Source organism: Pelodiscus sinensis, chromosome 6, assembly GCF_049634645.1.
Source record: "Pelodiscus sinensis isolate JC-2024 chromosome 6, ASM4963464v1, whole genome shotgun sequence".
Lineage (NCBI taxonomy): Eukaryota > Metazoa > Chordata > Testudines > Trionychidae > Pelodiscus > Pelodiscus sinensis.
In genome coordinates, this window is record NC_134716.1 from 37,851,475 (window position 1) to 37,872,498 (window position 21,024).

Consider the following 21,024-nt stretch of genomic DNA (forward strand, 5'->3'; position numbering starts at 1 on the left):
TGGAGAAGTTGTGAGTGATTTGAGGCCATGGAGAGCGCTGCTGGGCTCTGTGCAATATTAACAGTCTCTCTGGCTGCGAAAGGAGACAGCGAGAAGGGGGTTGGCGAGCATAGTGAGAAAAGGGTTCAGCCTCCTATTATTTATTAACATTTAAGTCACCTGAGCACCATAATAAGAGGCTGTATTTAGTAACAGCAACTTCCTTAAGGAAGTTTCTAACATTTTATCCTTTCTACCAACAATCATCTTGTGATGTCCAATAGCTACATGTAGACATTATTAGCCAAACTTCAGCAGATATTTTCAAAACAGCAGGAAGTCACAAATATGGATACAAATTCAGCAGGTTTATTATTAAATTACTTATGTTAATTCATCCTAAATCCTAATTTTGCAAAGGTAATTATTGTACAGGAGTGATGCATGAAGGCCCTGTGTCACAGCACTAATTAAAACATATATTTCACCTCTATATCCTAGCTATACCCAATATCTTTTATCCATGGCTATCGTAATATTATATACCATCAGCTTCAGTAATGTTGTAAACCATCAGCTGATTCAGTTGCTTAACACTTGAAGTTCACATCCATTCCCTTGTCTTTATGGACTAATAAAACTTTGTGATGCATTCTTGGACAAGTTTAAAACCTAGACCAAGGTTCTCTCTCCTGCTGGGGCACAGGCATCATGGTATCTCCCCTCCCACTCTCTCTCTTTTGGCTTGCTAACTTCATTTGCCTAATTCATTGTCATTGTCTTTGCCAGAAGACTGGGCTGATCTGAGATTTGCATACACATTCCTTTGTCTAAGGCAGACAGTATTTATGCACGTACTTTAAGAATACAATTCAAGCACACATTCATAACTCTTTGTACACATCATGCAAGAGAATTAACACTCAGGGTATATCTACACTACAGCACTAATTTGAACTAAGCTAATTCGAATTAGCGCATCTAGACTAAAAAACTAGTTTGAATTAGCATTTTGCTAATTTGAACTAGCATGTCCACACTGAGTGGACCCTGAACCGAGGTTAAGGATGGCCGGAAGCAGTGCCGGCAGGGCATCAGGTTAGGACTTAGAGCGTGGAGCTGCTGCCTCAGGCTAGCCAAGGGCTGTGCTTAAAGGGACCCGACCCCCACCCCGGACAGACAGTTCTCAGGGTTCCCCACTTGCAAAGCAGTTCTGGCTTGGAGTGCCCTGGGTGTCCACACTGGGCACATCACAGCACTCGGACATCAGCCCGGCTGCACTTGCCACAGGCTGCCACCGGAGGGGGGGTTAATCAAGGGGCTTCAGGAGAGCTTCCACCCCGAGGAGCCCGCAGAGCCACCCCAGTCCTCCCCATTGGGGGCTCGTACCCCATTCCTCCCTCACCTCCTTCCACTTACCCCTCTCTAGCTCCCCTTCCTGATGTACAAAATAAAGGACACGTGTGTTCAAAAATAGAAACTCTCTTTATTGAACAAAACTCGGGGAGACTGGGAAAAGGAGGTAGGAGAGGGGAAGACAGAGGGTGGGAGAGGGGAGGGCAACTAAAATGATCAGGGGTTTGGAACAGGTTCCATATGAAGAGAGGCTAAAGAGACTGTGACTTCTCAGCTTAGAAAAGAGGAGACTGAGGGGGGATAGGGTAGAGGTCTCTAAAAGCAGAAGTGGTGTGGAGAGGGTGCATAAAGAAAAGTTCTTCATTAGTTCCCATAATAGAAGGACTAGAGGACACCAAATGAAATTAATGGGTAGCAGGCTTCAAACTAATAACAGAAAGTTGTTCTTCACAAAGCAAATAGTCAACCTGTGGAACTCCTTGCTGCAGGAGGCTGTAAAGGCTAGAACTAGAACAGAGTTTAAAGAGAAGTGAGATAAAGTCATGGAAGTTGGGTCCATGGAGTGGTATTAGCCAGGGGGTAGAAACGATGTCCCTGGCCTCTGTTTGTGGAAGGCTGGAGATGGAAGGCACGAGACAAATGGCTTTGTCATTGTTTCGGTCCATCCCCTCCAGGGTCCCTAGTGTTGGCCACTGTAGGCAGACAGGCTATTGGGCTAGATGGACCTTTGGTCTGACCCAGTACAGCCATTCTAAGCTCAGGGCTCAGGGTCGGGGGTCTCACTGGACCACCCTGATTTTCATGCAAACCTGCTCCTGGGTGTCCAGGCTGGCAGCTATCCTGCCCTAGATGGCCACTTTCCTGTGCCTAGTGCAGAGGTCGTGGATGAGGTCCACGATGTCTGCACTAGACCAGGCGGGCGCCCGCCTCTTGCGGACCTGTGCAGGGGGCTGGGAGCTGGCAGCCTGGTCCCAGGAAGAGGGGGAGGGCTGGGTGGCAGCGGGTGGCTGGCTCGAGCCATGCTGGCAGGCTTGCACCTGGCACGGGCACCGTAGCCAGCCCGTGCCCCTTTAAGGGCTCCGGGGCTGGGAGGGGGGCAGACGAGTTTCCCTGGTTGTGCCTAGAGTGGCCACCAGGGATAGCTGGGGAGGGCTAGCCTCCCATTAGTTCGAATTAAGTGGCCACACAGCCCTTAATTCGAACTGCTTAATTCAAACTAGGCGTTAGTCTTCGTAGAATGAGGTTTACCTAGTTCGAATTAAGCTCTCCACTAGTTCGAATTAAGCGCTCCGCTAGTTCGAATTAAGTTCGAACTAGCGGTTTGTATGTGTAGCGCCTATCAAAGTTCATTCGAACTAACGTCTGTTAGTTCGAATTAACTTTGTAGTGTAGACATACCCTCAGTGAGTTATTAGTTTTTCAATGATACAGTGGTAAAAATGACACCTTTTACATAGATTATAATCACAGTGAGCTGGTATGCAGCGACTTGGTTAGGTTGGCCGTGGCTCATTGCCTGATACCAATGAGTCCCTTTCCCTCTGGTACTGGCATTCTTTTAGGTCACATGTCATTGTGTTCCTCTCTTAAAAAACAGCATGAAGGTTAGCCACCGTCTGATCTGGAGGCTGCAGGTCAGAGCCCACAGTGCATCTGCCACTATAGTTTCTTTCCTCCTATATATAAAAGAAACCTGCTTTGTCAGTGTTATTTGTGTATGGTTTCCAGGAGGTAATATCAGAAATATCCATAATTTCACTTACCAAATTCTTAGTAAGATTTCTCAGTGACATTACTGAACAATGTGTGTTGTTAGAGTGCAAAGTATATGTTGCATGTCACCCTTAAAAATAACTTTTCTGACACCAGTATGAGTGAGGTGGAACAAATATGTCAGGCCCGACATGAGTCGATGACACAGAGTACTGAACTATAAATGGTCCTGTGAGTCACACAAGTATCCCCACTGGAAGTCATGATGATGTGATTGCTGTTGAGGCCTGCAAATGAAGGGCAAAGTCGCTTCTGTGAAGTTAAAGGCCTGATGGCCATTCCCCTCACCTTCCATGAAAAGTTCATTTTCTTAAGGACAATGAAAAAGCGACAGAATAACTTATCCTCTCATTTTATTCACCAGTTAGGCTTAATTTGTAATATACTAATTCTGATACACAGATTTGTGAGTTCCCACACCAGTTTTTTTTTATTAGGCCTTACATCAGTACAGACTTTGAGTTATAGTAATAGGTTTCTTTGGACCAATTCAATATTTCTATTTCTCTTTTGAACCTTGTTTCTTCAACATTTGTTTGTTATCAGTGAGTGGAACACTCCATTGGCCTTTACCCACTTTCCTACTAGCAATTGCGGTGGACCCACTAGGCCCACTATTGTTTCACCAATATTATAGGTTTCTAAACAGTAATTGACAAACATTTGAAACTTCTTTATTCTGATTTTACCACACTGCAGATTATGCCTCTTCAGGTGCCCATAATTTTGAGTTTCAAAGGCAGAAGCTTGAAAGTTGTAACGTCCCAAGTGAGTGAATTCAACTAGTTATTATTAACTGTGTAGGCAAAAAAGTACATATTCTGGTTCCTATGAGATTTGCATCCTGTGGATCCAGATTATTCCCTGTATTTGCTTATTCTCCTTTTTCTTCTTTGCTTGGTGTGTACATTTCAGTCTCCTGCTCTCCCAGATGCCCTGTCTCAATGAAATAAACACGATGTCTTTTCTTTTATCCTATGTCTATTGCTGAAAATAGAAATCACTGAAAACATGTCAGATGAGTACAAGAAGTGCACATAACTCAGCAGGAAGTTCTAACATATGCCCATGCCTTTACAGCCTTACAGTCCATCTTTAGCTTGCTAAAGAATATTCCTCTATCCTTTGGGGACGTTAGTTGAAATGCTCTTCTCCCTCCTCAGATTAATTTATTCTACAGTGGATTGCTTGCCTCTTGACTTTTTAATAAAATGCCCTGAGAAGACACATCCTTAAAATACAATGATGCATCCAGGATCTGATTCTAGTTTGTGTAGTCATTTACATTAGTGTAAGCTGCAAAATGTGTGTAAAATTCTACCATCTCAGAATAACAGGGATCTTATCTCTACTTTGCCCATTGTGCAACTGCAAAGTGAGGTTCAACAGAAACTCGGGCCCATGGAAAATAGTAAATTGGACATTTTAAACAGGTAACTTACAAAGTCAAAAATCACACAATATAGGAAGAAAATGAAATGGAACAGTAAAACACAGAAAGTGTATTACTAAAATCTGTCCCATATGTTATGGAGATGGCATAATCTAGGGAATACGCATAAAATTGAGAAGTCCTTGGTTCTAATCCTGACGCTCTCATTTATTCTATTTTAACATTGCATAAGTTATCTCATTTCTCAGTCTCCCTACTGTGAAACTAGTATATTAAGATTTATTTATTTATCTGTCAGGGTAGTTTGTGCAGCACTGTAACATGTGAGTGGTATAGAAGTGGTAAACATTCCTGTTACCTATGTTCATATTGTTGGAAATATTAGTCACAGAGACAAATAGATACAACTTGATACAAATTATAAGCACCTGTTTTGAGTAATCCTGTCTCATCTTCTCCCTTTACATGGTAATCCGATATGTGAAAGACTGAGAGAAGCACGGAATGTGAATCCCTTTATTCTCTTTAAGCCAAATGGTACATCTCCTTCCCTTTTTCTGTGAAAAACTCAAATAAAGTATTAATCCTGATCATCTTGCTGAGATTTGAGAAGTGTTTTTGTAAGGATGTCACTGAGTTTTCAGGATAGGACTCTCTAGCTCTCTCTTGGAAGGAAGTTATAATAGTGGCCTTTCCCAAGAATGCAGATGAGGTCTAGAACTATTGGAAATTGCTATTAATGTTCTAGGGTGAAAAATGTATTATCAGTGGATTGAGACTTGAACGGATTCTGACTGGAATGAATGAATGGATTGAGAGTCCTAAAATAATTAGGTGAATGAGAGTACAATGGTATCTAATGTCAAGATGTTCTACAGTGATTCATGAGCAGGAGTACCAACCTCAGGGCAGACTGTTAGGAGCCAGGGCAAAACCCCATATTAGTGGGGAATTCCGTGCTTACATTTCACCAACCAATTTTAAGTGTCAACTTCTCAGGCACTACTCAGGCAAAGCTTCTCAGGCACTCTTACTCAGAGTCATAGACAGTCATTTTGGTACACTGATTTGTCTGGCCACTCATCTAAGTTTACCTTTGTGACAGATGATCCCTTACACCAACGTTCATAACAATATTCAGGTTACTCCCAGTCCCTAGAAGCTGTCCCTTACTCCAGGTCAATAGCACTTTAGATCTCATACCCTGTTACAGTGCTTGTAGCCTATCCTATAATAAACTAACTACAAATGTATCCCACAGGAAAAGGAAATAAGTTTCCAAAGTAATAGAAACTTCTATGTGTCTGTTAGTGCTAATCCAGATTAATCACTATGCAATCTTGCTTTTGCTTAATAATCCATATACTTATATATATACATAGAAAGAGAGAGAAAATATATATATATATATTCTTGCTAGGAAATTTTTATCCCTTTTCCCCTTCTGCTTTGAGCTGCAAAGTCAGTTGATCGGAGGAATTCACTTACAAGACACATCTCTATAGGGGATGGGTTGGGGAAGAGCAAACAACAAATTATTTAGTCTTTTTTAATGTTCCATTCTAGTCCATCTGCTGTTGATGGACTTTCCTTGTCAGCCAGGACATAACACTTTACTGTTAGAGGTCAGCACTTCATAATCTCTTTCTTGGCTGGTAATTTAAATAGTTACAGAGGCTTATAAATGCAAACACTGAAATATTACCTTATAATTTTGAATAAGTATTAATCTCAGCGAGATTAATGCATTCAGAAATTTACCAGCATTCTATAAAGTATAAATGCTAACCACATTCTTGAAGTTTTAATACCTATTTTAACAATCCTAACACCCAAGTCAGGCAGATTAATTTCAGTGATTACATCAGTCTTCAGTTGAGTCACAGTTAGTCCATTTCAAAAAAGATAGGATAGATTATAGAAGAATATAAGGGGTCACCCAATGAAGTTAAAAGGCAAAAGCTGATAAAGAACAGAGTTTATACCATGCATAGTTATTTTGTGGAATGCATAAATTCAAGATATCAGAGACACAAAGTGCTTAGTGGAATTAAAAAGATGATCAATAATTTAGATTAATATTAATCCATCCACAGTTACTCAATAAAACTCCTGTCTAAGCAAGTCATGTCAATTAACTTCCCTCCCTGAATTTTTAAAATAAAATTTTAGAAAACTTTACTTTTGAAGCTTTAGACAAAATGGAGTTATACATTCTGAAAAATATAATGACATATTTTCAAAAGGGGAATTTTAGAAAATATACACCACAAGTGTATAACAGTGACATTATTCAATCTGATAAATCCTGTGGTTTATGAATGACGTATAAAGTGTGGAAATAACAGGTTCAGGACATAGAAAGTGTTAAAATGACATGGTATTTCAATATTTTTTTGGTCAATAACCTGTTATTTCCACAATTTCTAGGTCAGTGGCTTGTCTCAAGCTGAATCAATGAAGATGTCTCGCTCAGAACTCTTTTGCCATATTTTAAACCAGCAGCATTATAATACAACTTGAACATCTTTAAATACATGCCATGAATGTCTGTATTAAAAAGAGATGAACATGCCTGCCAAATAGAACACCACCAAAAGCTTTCTGCCAATATTCTTATTTTTAAATGAATTTGCTACAGACTTAGTCACACCTTTGTTTGTGTTCTTGTCTATAAACATACAGTCAAGTTTTACAAGCATGAATGATCACAGGGAGTGAATATTAAGACTCCACATTCAAAATGTTTGTGGAAAGTGATTTTTAAATAGCATTTTACAAGCATATGACACAGAAGCCTCTATACCAGACTTCTACTTACAAGAGCCTCGCAGTGAGATATTTGAACAATATCATATGATCCATGTAACCAATCATAGCTAAGTAACATAGATTGACAGCAGTGGGACAAATATGCATGCGCGCGTACACACACACACACACACACACACACACACACACAGATTAAGACCAGAAAGGGAGGGGGGATCAGTATGGTTGTCTATTCTAATCTATAGCGTCGTGCAGGCCAGAAATTTCACACAATAATTCCTGAGTAGAACCAAATAATTAATGTAGAGTAATGACCAGAATGTGTTGTGAGGAGTAAGGGGAATTTCAGTTGCTGTCTGGTATGAAAACTTGGATAGATGAGAACAACCTCATTTTTAATTTACCATGTTTATTTTTTATGAAAATGCAGGCATTACGGTAAAAATAATATAAAATTTAATTTTTTTTAGATTTTGTGAACCTTGCAATATGAAGAAATTTTGCAGGTTTAAGGTTTTATGAGTTTAAGATTGTATTTCCTGAGGTGAGCTTACTTTTGCTCATTGATATATACAACATGTAAGGCTATGTTTAACGTATATGTGGCCATAATGGGCACTTGATGTTAAGGGGAACTACTAGGTAGCAAGTACTTCCGAACATCAAGCTACTTACGTAAGTGTCTAAGCTTTAGTCTACGCTGGGGAGTTATTTAGAAATAACTCCTCTTATATTGAAATAATAAGCAGAGCATCCACACTACTAAGCCAGTTATTTTGAAATAATAACTCCTGCTTTCCTCAGGGAATAATGCTGATTTAGAAATTGTAATTTCAAAATAGCGGTATTGTGGCCACTCCACTGCTATTTCAAAATAACTACACCCCTGAATCATTCAAAGTAATTACTTGCCAGTGCTTTGTGGGGCTCTAAGTTGAGATAGCACATCTACATTAAGGGAACCTACCTCGGACTAATTTTGAGGCTTCCCTGGAGTGTGGACACACTATTGCAAAATAGTTATTTTGGGAGTTATTATTTCAAATAAGTTATTTTGAAATAATTTCCTAGTGTAGACATGCCATAAATAAGGACTTAAGAGTCTTACTTTAGTCTTTCATCTGAGTGCCTGATGTTTTCACCCAGAAAAAGAAAAGATATAACAGAAAAGATGGCTGCTGTCATTTGTTTGTTTATCCCATAGTAGCTTTCTGAGGACATTGCATTATTTCATTTGTTCACTTTAAAACTTGACAATAGTTAATAGCTAGCAAACATCAGAACAGGCAACGCATTATGCTTAAGTCCCCATGCAGATTAGAAGAGAGTACTTTGATATCCTAGTGATATGTGCTCTTTTAAAAATCTGAGAGGGAACAATTGCTCTGTAATAACAAATCCACCCTGAACTGAGCAGCACCAAAACAATGAAAGCAGCATGCACTGAGCCCAGTGTCTGTCTCCAAATAATCTGTTATTTGTGACAACATAATACTTCTGCATTGTCTTTATCTTCATTCACCTGTCCCTCAGTTGTCAATGAATCTAGAGCTTTGAGTAAGGTATAATATAAATTGAAAGTGAACAGCGTCTGTTTTTATAAATAGCAGCTTCTAGATAATGGTAGTGGAAAACAAGTTATTTGGTCACAGATAATGACCTCAGCAGCACTAAAACATGCTCAGAGTAAACACTTGAAGATGGGCAGCTAAGATTCAACAGCAATAAATGTTCTGCACTGGACATATCTTCCTCTGAAAGTGCTAGGAGCACAGAGGCTCATCATATTGTAATACAGTAACATGCCCTTCCTTGACCATATGAGTAAGCAGGCAAGGATAGCAAGATCTTCATTTTCTTGGTCAGACAAGAAAATGGAGTTGCAGGATGAATTTTAGAGAGTACGGGATGCCTACGAGAAAATGGTGGGAAGGCTTTTACCTTCATCTGAGTAAAGAAGTATGCTGAATTTCTTCGTCCTCCTTTCCTCCCCTCTTTCAAACACATAAAGAGTTGACAATAGCATTTCTCTGATCAATATCTTTTGGCTGAATTACTGAAGGGATGGCCTGGTTTGTATTTATGGATGTCACAAACTGTGACACTGTAAAGGATGTGTGACCTCAGATTTCTGTGTACAATGACTGAGTATGTTTTTCACATTCCGGTACTCACCTATGAAATCATGGACAACTACTTTAAAACAATGTGTAAATATGAAGTGGTTACCCTTCTTGAAGGAGAGTATATTTGGAAGCCCACACAGAACTCAGTATCTCTTGAGTAAGCCTTCAATCTTACTCTTCCTTCTTCTTGATAATTTCCTCTCCTTGTCGTTTCTAATAGTTCCTATAGTAATCCTTCCTTCCATCTGAACCAATACTCTTAAAATATGTAATCACTGGTTCCAACAAACAGGTCTTTAGGCTGTCTGAACTCAGAGCTTCCCACAAGGATAAATATTATTCACTCTAGTACCTCTTCATGGTTTGTAGTAGAGTAAGAATTGTCAATCTTTCATAGACTATTTGAAATAAGTCGCTGGTACATAACCTAGAAAAGATGTTGAAGGCCTATTTGCCTGGATTATGCATGTGATCTTTAAAGAACTGCATGAGAAAGCTGGAGATGTGATGATGGGAGCTCCAGTTTACCAATGGTTTGTTGTCTGGTCAAATATCAGCTGGATATTTTTCACTTCTGCCAATTGCAAACCCTTCTATTTTTGCTAATTGGATAGTTTTATCTAACTGTGAGACGCCTTCTGGCATGGATAGATACTGGCATAGATAAGTGCAGAAACTGAATATTCCTATGAAAGATGCTATGCAAAATAGAACTGCATTAGATTATAAGAACACATTCTTTATGAATGAAAAGAGCCAGTAGGCCTTGCAAGATTTTATCTACAAAATTTTCATTAAATAACTCTACTTTTAGGGTCACCATCATATTTTGTTGCACCATTTAGACCTTATCTTAATTTCTTTTCTTTTACTGCTTATCTTAGGGTATGTCTACACTACCCCGCTAGTTCGAACTAGCGGGGTAATGTATGCATACCGCACTTGCTAATGAAGCCCGGGATTTGAATTTCCCGGGCTTCATTAGCATAAGCGGGGAGCCGCCATTTTTAAATCCCCGCTGCTTCGAACCCCGTGTAGCGCGGCTACACGGGGCTCGAACTAGGTAGTTCGGACTAGGGTGCCTATTCCGAACTACCGGTACACCTCGTTTCACGAGGAGTACCGGTAGTTCGGAATAGGACCCTAGTCCGAACTACCTAGTTCGAGCCCCGTGTAGCCGCGCTACACGGGGTTCGAAGCAGCGGGGATTTAAAAATGGCGGCTCCCCGCTTATGCTAATGAAGCCCGGGAAATTCAAATCCCGGGCTTCATTAGCAAGTGCGGTATGCATACATTACCCCGCTAGTTCGAACTAGCGGGGTAGTGTAGACATACCCTTATTTATTTTTCCCACAGACCAATAGAAATGAGGCCATTCACTCGGGCGCTATCTACACAGCAGGAGGTCAAAGGAAGAACACTCTTCCTTCTCGTGAAATGAGGGTTACCATGAGTCAGAGTAAAAAGTCCTTCAGCTCAACATTATTTCAAAATAAAGGCCTATAGTGTAGACACGGACTATTTTATTTTGGAATAACATCAGTTATTCCGAAATAACGCTGCTGTGTAGATGTACCTTGGTTACCAACAATGAATCTAAATACTTTCCCAATTTAAAATGAAGTGAGGCTCACTATACAGATGCTTCTTCTCCCAAGCACCTACCTTATTACTTTTAAATGGGTCCTAATGGCAAACATTGCTGCTGGGTTTTTTATTTTGGGGAGCAAAATCCAAAACCAAAAAGTTTTAATTTTTTTCCAGACTATATAATAGTACAACCTGAAAGAGACATATGACCAATTCCTCTACCTCTCCAGAGTAAGTGACCATTTACAGATGACTACATTTTGATCTGTAGTCCACTCTGTTTTCTGATTAGGATCTTTGGAAATTTTCTTTCCTAAGAGTTCCTTACTCCTCAATTACTGAGTGGAACTAATAATTTATTGCATTAATTTCTTTGTGTGCATAGATGTACACTGGTTCTAAGTGAATTTTTAATTAGGATGAAAGGAGAATTGATATAAATCCTACTCAATGGGTCAGCAGTCATTGCAGACCCCTGGGCAAGGTGTGTGTGTGGAGGGGGAGGGGCTAGGCTTCACACCTGGGGTGGTAGAGGTGGCACTAGGAGCAACCTTCCCCCAGCCCTCAGAGCCTCGCAGAGTGCCTGGTGGTGATATAAAGGGCCTGATACTCTAGACGCCAGAATCCTGGGTCCCTTTAAATTGCTGGGCCTTGGGGAAATTGCCCCCTTACTCTTCCCCATCAGAGAGTCTGGTCCTACTATATTCTGAAGAAGAACACCACAAAAATTCTTTACACCTTCTATTGCTATTTAATTAGCTATACAGTAACATAGTCATTTACTAAAGCCATCTATTCTATTTGTTGTGCTCTGATATAGCTTATTTTTGAACTCCTGTTTTCAGTAACACCAGATTCCTTTTACTGAGAGCAACCAGCTTCTCTGATTTCACTGTTTGTCCCTTTACTTCCCTTTCTCCATTATTCAGAACCAAAACATTTGTTTATATTATAGCAATTTACCATGCTAAGTCATTTTTGTTCCACCTCAATCAGTTACAATGCACCTTGCTTTCATAAACAAGTGCTTCAATCCATTATCAGTCAAGCTAAGAAAAGTTCCAAAGTGACTGTGCCTTTTGGGATTTTCAGAATCATTGCATCTTAATATTCCTGGGGGAATTCTGTGCCAAAAAAATATAATTATGCACACGATATTTTAAAACTCTGCAAAATTCTGTGTATTTTATTTGTCAACATGATGCAATATAATCACAACAGTTCCAACAATTTATGAAAAGTAAATCAACTTTTTAGAGCCATCTGTTTTGCTGAATTCCAAGCATTATCTTCAAATTTATGATCAGGAGAAAAATACTGGGCCTAATTCTCATTTATGTTCATATCTCTTCATACTGCACTGTCAGGAAGAGGGGCCTTAGTGTTAAAGAGAATCAGGCTCACTGTCTGCTGAATTCCTGGTGCTGTTCATGCAGCTCTAATAGCACTTGTCATTTCTCTCCCCAAATTCTAAAACTTCTACTGTCTCTGGATTTTCTATTGCTAATATCCCTGTACACTCTTAAAAGGTGGGAATAGGGACTACATACTGGCCTTTCAAATGGTGGGGTAAGGATAATGATTCTCAGTACATTCTCACACAATGGAAATATCATGGGAGAAGAGCAAAGCACATTACCAGTTCTTTCTGGTTTGGAGGTTATGAATCTTCCACTGAAAAAGGAAATAAAAAAGGTGAAATTTTCTTCCCGGCACCAAAGAAAGAAAAGTGAAAATGAAAAGAGAAAACATACACTGTGGCTGTGTACAGAATCTCTGCTCAGGCCTCATGCGTTAGAGATAATGGCAGTAAAATATAGTCTCTTTCTGAAAATCTCTGTTATAATGGTGTGTTGTGGACACTATGGCATTTTGTTAGGTTTGTTGAATAGTTATAAGTTATAAAGCTATGAGTTGCCTGCTTTAAATTTCATACTATATTTTTCTTAGCCTTATACAAATGAATGTAATAAAAATACTTTGCTCCACTAGTGCTAGCTTTCATGGGAAGACCTCAAAATGCCTTATACATATAAATTCATTGTATTTTGTGATTTTCCTGCAAAGTAGGCAGGGTAGATATTGTTATGGTAACTCATTTAACTGGGACAAATTTTTCACATTTCAGTTATAAGTTGTGCCAGCAAAAAATACATGCATACCATCTCTGGGCATAATACTTGCATGTGCTTAGTCAGAAGGCCTCTTACAAAGAATACTGATGCATACAATCATTTGCTTCCTGTATGCAAACATGTATTAAGTGTTTACACATAATTTGTAAATGTAACTTGTGTGCCCATGTTTAAACTTGCCAAAAATAATACTGCAAATCAATAAAAGACCAGGAATAACACGTAGGAGGCCTCCTCATTTTTAAGTCCTTAATTATATCCATTAACTATGTTGACTAGTTCCTTCCTGTCTCCTACTTTCTCTTCTCTTCTTGTATGCTGCAGCTGCACCTCATGCAACCTAACAAGTTACTGAGATCTAGGAAGAAAGTTGCCCAGGCTCTAGGAAGAAAGATTTCACTTGATGAAGACAAGAGTGACATGGTAATACCTAAACTGTTCAAATGACAGGAAATTCTGATAAAAAGGGATATATATTATCAGCTTGAGCTTATGCAGAAATGTATATTGGGAAGCCTTCAAGACTTGACTTTTTTATAACACCAGAATGTTCTGCTTTGACAAGTGCAGTTTGACTTCTTGATCTAAACTTTACATAGAACCGTATTTCTGCTAAACACTGCATCTTCTAAAACATGGCAGTTTTAGTCAAAGTCACAGGGAGATGGATTGGGTGAAGAGAATTGATTTCCTATTCTAAATCCACACACTGTACAAGTAAAATGCAATCTATAGTGGTTACACTTTAAAAGTTTTCAGTATTGAAACAGTCTGCTGGTTACAGAGTAATTCCCTATGCTTGAAAGGGGAATACTGTTGGAACTTACAACAGTTCTCAAAATGAAAGAAACTTTTCAAGTAAGACTGCTGTATACAACAAAAAAGCAAAAATTACCATTGGGACCACAAATGTATGACATTATTTATATTTCTTTTGACACATTGCTGGACTTATATCTTTATTTTGATTAGTTCCATACTATGTGAGGGCAGAGGACCGGACTTGATGATCTCTCGAGGTCCCTTCCAGTTCTAGTATCCTATGATTTTATACACTTTTGTTTTCATGGTGTTATAGTTTTTAAGTTTCATGTGCAATTGTCTGTTTCACTAATATTTTTATGGTGGATTTTCTTTTAAATACTTAAACATATGGTGCTGAATACACAATTCCCAGTTCACATAATTAACTAAGATCTAGAGATGCTTAAACACTGGAAAACATCTTATTTTGCAATAATACTCTGTCATTTTCATTCTAGAGCTTCTGTAGAGAATTTTTAGTTTATTATGAATTTTTAATTTATTCAAAATTTGTGTGAAAAATATATCTTCTGTCTTTTTATTCCTTTAAAAAAATTAATTTGTGCATTTTTTTTCTTCTCTGTGTTTCTCTTTTTCTCCTTCCCATATTTATTATCTTTTTCCATTTTTCCACAAAAAAAAAAAAAAAAAAAGAGGAAAATTGGAGGGAGAGAAAGGGGAAGTAGAAAACAGAGAACCTCCAAACTGGAAAATTAAAGACATGTACAAATTCTAATTTTCTTGAAAAATAACATTTTGAAAAAAAAAAGTCATGAACATTTCTGATTCAGAAAAAGGCCATTTTTCATCAAAACTATTTTTCATTTGCAATATTTTGTCTAGTTCTAGTAAGATAAATACCTGTATGTATAGTGGTGTTTTCAGAAATGTGATTCTTAAATGTACACTTACCTTTAGTGATTATAATGAAATTTTATAGAACATGGTAGATCTCTGACTGAAATGTCTATAGAATGCAATGTTGGGATAAGCTTTTAGCCACTGTATATTTGTAGTAGTGATTTAGGGAATTATGGGAGATAGATCCTGGAAGTCAAATTAAAATTACTATAAACAAACTATAAGGCACAGTCTTTTAAATAAGCTTCCTTTACTACCCATTCCTGAAGAGACAAGCTACTTTTTCCAATCAGCCTGGCATGCCAGGGCATGCCATATCTTCTAAGTTGCCCTGTGATTCCAGGTTAGCCAATGGGAAACCTACTTTAAGAAGTGAGTTCTCATTGGTTAATCTTGATGCCTTTGACAGGCTCCTGAATTGACTGGCTGGGGTTCAAGGCCCTTGATATAACAGCCAAACAAGATGGAACTCTTCCTGCTCTCCCTGTACCACAGCTGAAGAGGGCACCTGGCCATTCACTGCAGTTTGTTGCCTCTGAGTTTCTGAGCCATGACTTGAGCTGTTGGCCTCTTGCTTGAGGGACACGAAGTGCATTAAAGGGTTTCATTTATGATTAAGAAGACTGAGGGGATACATTTGAGTTTATTAGAAACTAGGGAGACATCTGAGGAAGAAAGAATCTTTACTATAAAGGATGGGTCTCCTCCATAACCGAAAGGGAACAGACAGGTGGCAATGAATATTAAGACGGGTTAAACTATGAGCTGGGGAAGACAGACATCAAAAAGACAATTCAGCTAAGAATAATACCAGTACAAATAAAATTAATGTATGTGTCAGACAACTAGGATGGAGACAGAATTTTGGATCACTTGGATGGGAAGAGAATAAAAAAGAGAAATCCACCAAGATAATACAGGCCAATATAAATAACTCTTCAAATTCCAATCAAATTAACAGATCAGAATAAAAGAGCACACTGAAGGACAGATAATCAAATCAGAAACTACAAATATTCAAACAAATGCTGGGAAGAATATTATTCTTGGAGCAGCTCATTCAGAGCCATATGGTAGAAGAGAAGAAACAACCCTTGACCTAGACTTCTCGTCCAGAGAACTTACCTGAAAACATCAGCAACTTCATTTTCCTTGAAGGTTTTTCCCACGTGTTTCTGTATGGGGAGGGATATGCAGCCCTGAAGATAGGCATGATCTGACATGCAAAACTTCATGTGCAATGATTCCCCGCACATGCAACTCGTTTTGCACCCCTTTCTCCCTCTCTTTTTGTGGGTGAGGGGAGCTTCATTTGATCACATGAGGCAGGCTTAATAATTCAGTGAAATGCACACACACAATGCCTGTTCACTTCCACACCACTTGTGTACATGAGTCTCTTGGGATCATTGGGCTCCTATTATATTACTTATGCCATTGCACACATGTAAGTTCTGCAAAGTTGGTAAGTGGGAGTAGCTTTATTTTCCAAATTATCTTTATTCATCACTTACATAGTTTTGTATATATTGTATTGCATGTATAAAAACTGTAGTGAAAAGTTGAATCACTGCTTCTTTGAACCTTTCCACACTGCTATGGAAATGGAGAACCTATTGACCTGCTGTAACTTAACAGGGCAGGCCACATTTTGGCAGCTGCAAAGGAAGACCAGCACCAGGGGGAAAAAAGGAGTATATGACATCTGTGATATGATGGAGAGGTTGACTCCGGTTCTGCTGCTGCTGTCTCATAGTTTTATCATTTAGCTTCTGAGTCTTATCTTAGATGGCCTAATAAACTACTCCCATTTCTGTCCAAATGGATTTTACTTTTTCACAACATAATTTTTGTCTGTAGGATAAAATTTATTTTTGACAACTATTTCTTACACTAATATTTGCATGATAGGGGTACAAACCCAGTAAATTCTGTTTCTTATTGACTTAAAACTTTGATGATAGATTTCTATTTGCCCAGTTCTAATTATTATGACCTGAAAAATTTAGAAATGGAGTGCTGGAACAGACTTCAAGAAGTTCAGCTGTCTGTGATGAGGCAGGACTAAGTAAACCTCATAACTGGAGCCAGATAGATGTTTCATCTGTGGTTCAGTATAGCAAGTATATGGGGCAAGACTGACAGGGGTATATTGGAGTATGTTTCCTCTAACCCCTTCATGTGGCCTTTCCTAACTGCCAGTCTTTGCTTATATCAGTACAAAAGGGTGAGTGGGTAAAGAAATGAGAGGAATAGCACATCTCTAGCTCCACCCCCAGTGAGGGAGGTGATCTGGCCTGGAGAAGAAAGTAGCCTGCTGCTAGTATATGCCAGTAGCAATAACTTCTCTTCTGGAAAGTTTCAGAGGGTAGCTGTGGCAGTCTATATCTGAAAAAAGAACAAGGAGGCCTGTGGCACCTTAGGCCAGGTCTACACTAAAGGGGAAAGTCGACTTAAGAAACACAACTTCACCTACATTCATTACATAGCTGAGTTGATGTATCTTAACTCATGTTTTGGTGCCATCCACACAGCAGGACTCCCGGCACCAGTGGAAGTGACCTCTCAGTTCGAATTAGCATGTCTTCACTAGACCTGCTAAATTGAACCCCAGAAGATTGACTGCGGCAGCTTCGTTCTTCTCTGTAGTGTAAACAAGCCTTCAGAAACTAACAGATTTATTAGGGCTTAAGCTTTTATGGGAAAAAACCAACTTCATCAGATAGATTAGAATGGAAGTTACAGAAGCAGGGGTATACATAAGGAAGAAGTTTCTTGTGTTAATGAAGCTTCTGGAGTTGGGAAAGAACCAAAAGAGAAATTGTAACTCAGCCTACAGTCTTTCCTTTCTTAGGACACTTCTGGTGCACTGCATCTATGTGGGATGTGGCTCTACACATTCAGGGTGAGATACAAAGTCCCATGCTTTACATAGGAGTATTATACTATCTTGTGACATACCTATCGTTAGCCACTCCTAGAGACAGAAAACACTGCAGAAAATGGACCATTCATCTGGCACTGTCTAGTATTTCCTACTTTCTCTAGGGAACTCCATTTGTGTATTTCTTGTACTGGTGAACCACAGTGTTGCAAAAAGTGTGTGTGTGTGGGGGGGAGTGTTTTAGAGATCTAAATATAAAGGAATGCAATTTTAACATATTGAGTCATTAAGAAGTTTAAGAGCTTTTAGACATAATCTGAAGGTAGTGGAAAATTAGATGCAGCGTTGCATTAGACATGTTTTTAGTATTTTCTTCTTTTTTGTAAAAGCTGTAATTTTCAGAGTTTAGAACCAATTTAATGTCCCTGGAGTTAGAGCTTTTTTGTATCCTTTGTCCATTAGGTGAATTACTAAGCCAAGAATGGATTCCATTTATAATGTATAAAATACTGTAAAATGTCTTTAAAACCGTCTTGGCAGGCAAAAAGCATCAGAAGTCCATTACATTTGAAGACAGTGAGTTCTGAGGTTCTTATAATCTGATAATGGGGTTTTGTGCTTTGATAAGATGTATTAGATATTGGAAGATTTATTTAAAAGTTTGAATTCAATAAAAATATATAAGAACTAATTCTAAATGCATTTGTTTGACATGTCAGGCAGCTTTATAAAGAGTGTTTTGATAAACATTCCCACTACTTTCACTAATATTTATTATATTTTAATACAAATTAATAAATAATACATGAAGTGAGAGTGTCAACCATGTAGATATTTAAGAGATCTGTTAGCATCCACTAAACTTCTATTTTCATGAAGTTATAATTTAGCCATAAAAATGTGATCTAACATGGAAGGTCACAGGTTAGGAAATATTTTTTAACAATTAAAAAAAGGTGATCTGTTGTGAGGGCGGGGGACTGAACTTAAAGACCTCTCAAGGTCCCTTCTACTTATAGTATTCTATGACTCTATGAGTGCCTACTGTACAGAATATCTTACCTTACTTGCCCTTTTACCTGGGCACATTACCCTAAAAAATCCTCACACTTTACTGGGTTTCTCACTTCTGGCAATCCTTATTCCCACTAAACTTGTCCCCACTGACTTCAGAGGGACTATTCACCATATAAAGTAATTATTTCTGAACAAATTCTAGGGTGATGTAGCTCCACTGAAGTTGGAATGCAACATACCATGGTTTGTGGAGACATACCACCTTCAGGCTCAAAACCCACTTCATTCCACAAATTGTATGTCATCTTAAGTTTTGAAATTGATCTTGTTACGGAAGATTTATGGAAGGTTTTCCAAGCCTCAGCAGTTCTGTATAGAAAGTAGTGTGGGCCAATGAAGGACTTCTGTGTATTGGGCTCATTCCGGTTCCAAATTGAAGGTGTGCTTTGGGAGCAGTAGGGATAGGTCAGAGGCATTGAATTTGCAATGCTTGTCCCACTAACTCATGTTTAGAAGGAAGGAAATCATATTCCAGCTGAGGGGATGTGCTGCTACCTCGTCACTTTCCCTGGGATCTGAAGTGAATTCTGCTGAGTTTCCATTACACAGCCGGTTCACATTGGGAAGGGTGGATTTCACCCAGCCAATATACACCTGTCACAGCACTTCCATGTAATTACATTATTTTATTTCATCCACACAATTTATGTATTTTAAAGCCTTTACCCAAAGCTTCAAGTCTTACCTTTAATGTTGTAGCCCCTTTTTAATATGCCATTGTCCTCCACTTTTTATTGTCTCCTCTGGGGCCAAGACACAAAGTTGAGTTATAAGCCAAGAACAGCTGCTCTTGAAGTTGCATCTCCTGTCTATAGCTGGAAATGTATATTTTCACTCCAGAGCTGATCAGCTAGGAAGCAGACAATGAAACCTTACTATATAGCACGTGCATTGCAGCACACCAGGGATGGAAGAGAAAGCTGAGAAGCCCCTGGAGTGATCCGTCATCACCAGGGATCCAGGAAATGTCATTTAGTACCAGGACAATCCCAGAATCTTTAGGACATTGGAAAATTCCATCTTTTCTTTGTCTCCATTAGCTTTCCCTATTAGACTTGCAGGAGGGAAGCTGATATAATTAGGCTACCTTTTAACTCTTTCACTGGCCCCTTTTTGTCCTTTTCTTCCTCACTGGTGGCTTGCTCAATCATGCTGATTTTTTTTTAATCTAGTGAAATGTATCTGATATTGTGAGCTCTGACTGATTTGGGCCTTGCTTCTGCTGCCTTTACTCACAGAGTATGGTATCATTCATCATGAGTTAAAGTTGCAGAATCAGATATATGAGAAAGTCCTATATCAAAGCTGGAAATACAAATTTACAATCCTGTGGCTTCTTCAGAGCTGTTACAAAGTATTGGGCAAATAGTATACATTTTATAAAAACAGTCACAAATGTAGATTCACCCAAGAGTTTTAAATAGCTCCTTAGGGTTAAATGAAATGCATATTAACAAAAGTTGGATAATATATACCATGCACGTTAAAAACACTCTCAATACATATTTATTTAATACCAATCATGGTAAATAATACCGGAGGTTCTCCCAACAAGTCTTTAATTACATCCAGGTTTTTATATTCTGAAATGACATTATTGATTGTAGCTCATCTCTCAGAATTTATATGACTCTCATCAGGATGGTCAAAGCCATTTTAAGGGTATATACAGCACCTTCAAAAGTCGAGCTTATGTAGTTTACAAGCACTTCAAAGCATTTATAACAGAAGCAGAGTACTTCCTAGAGACTTCTGTGACTTTATAGGCTGGGCTCTCTGCTGCTTGCAGCACTGAATGTAGTAGAGAAGTGGAGCTGAGAAGAGGTCCCTTGAAGCCCCATGATGTTACTTCTGGCCCTACTCGCCTAGCAAGTTATAGAAGTCTGGGGGTCAATTGGCCATGGTTCCTCCTCATGCACCATATGCCTATTGGGAATAGCTAGAGTGCAGTGTGTTCTAGCTATGTCCACCACATACTCTGAGGTAGGAGACATGGAAACGGCTATGCCAACTATCTGCAAGATATCTCTGAGTCGCTTTTGTATGATTTAAAGTATTTTATAAAATTTAGCTTAAAAATGACAAGCAAGGAAGCCAAGCACATTGCATTGAAATATAATGGTCTATAATTCACCCATAAAAGCTTAGGAAATCAAGCAAAGCTAACATTTCATCTAGAATGTCCACTACTTGCAGATAAAAAGTGCATCATGCCTTAATTCAATTTTTTTTCTTTGCTTTGGTGGATTTTGGTCACATAAATTGAGTTTGGTT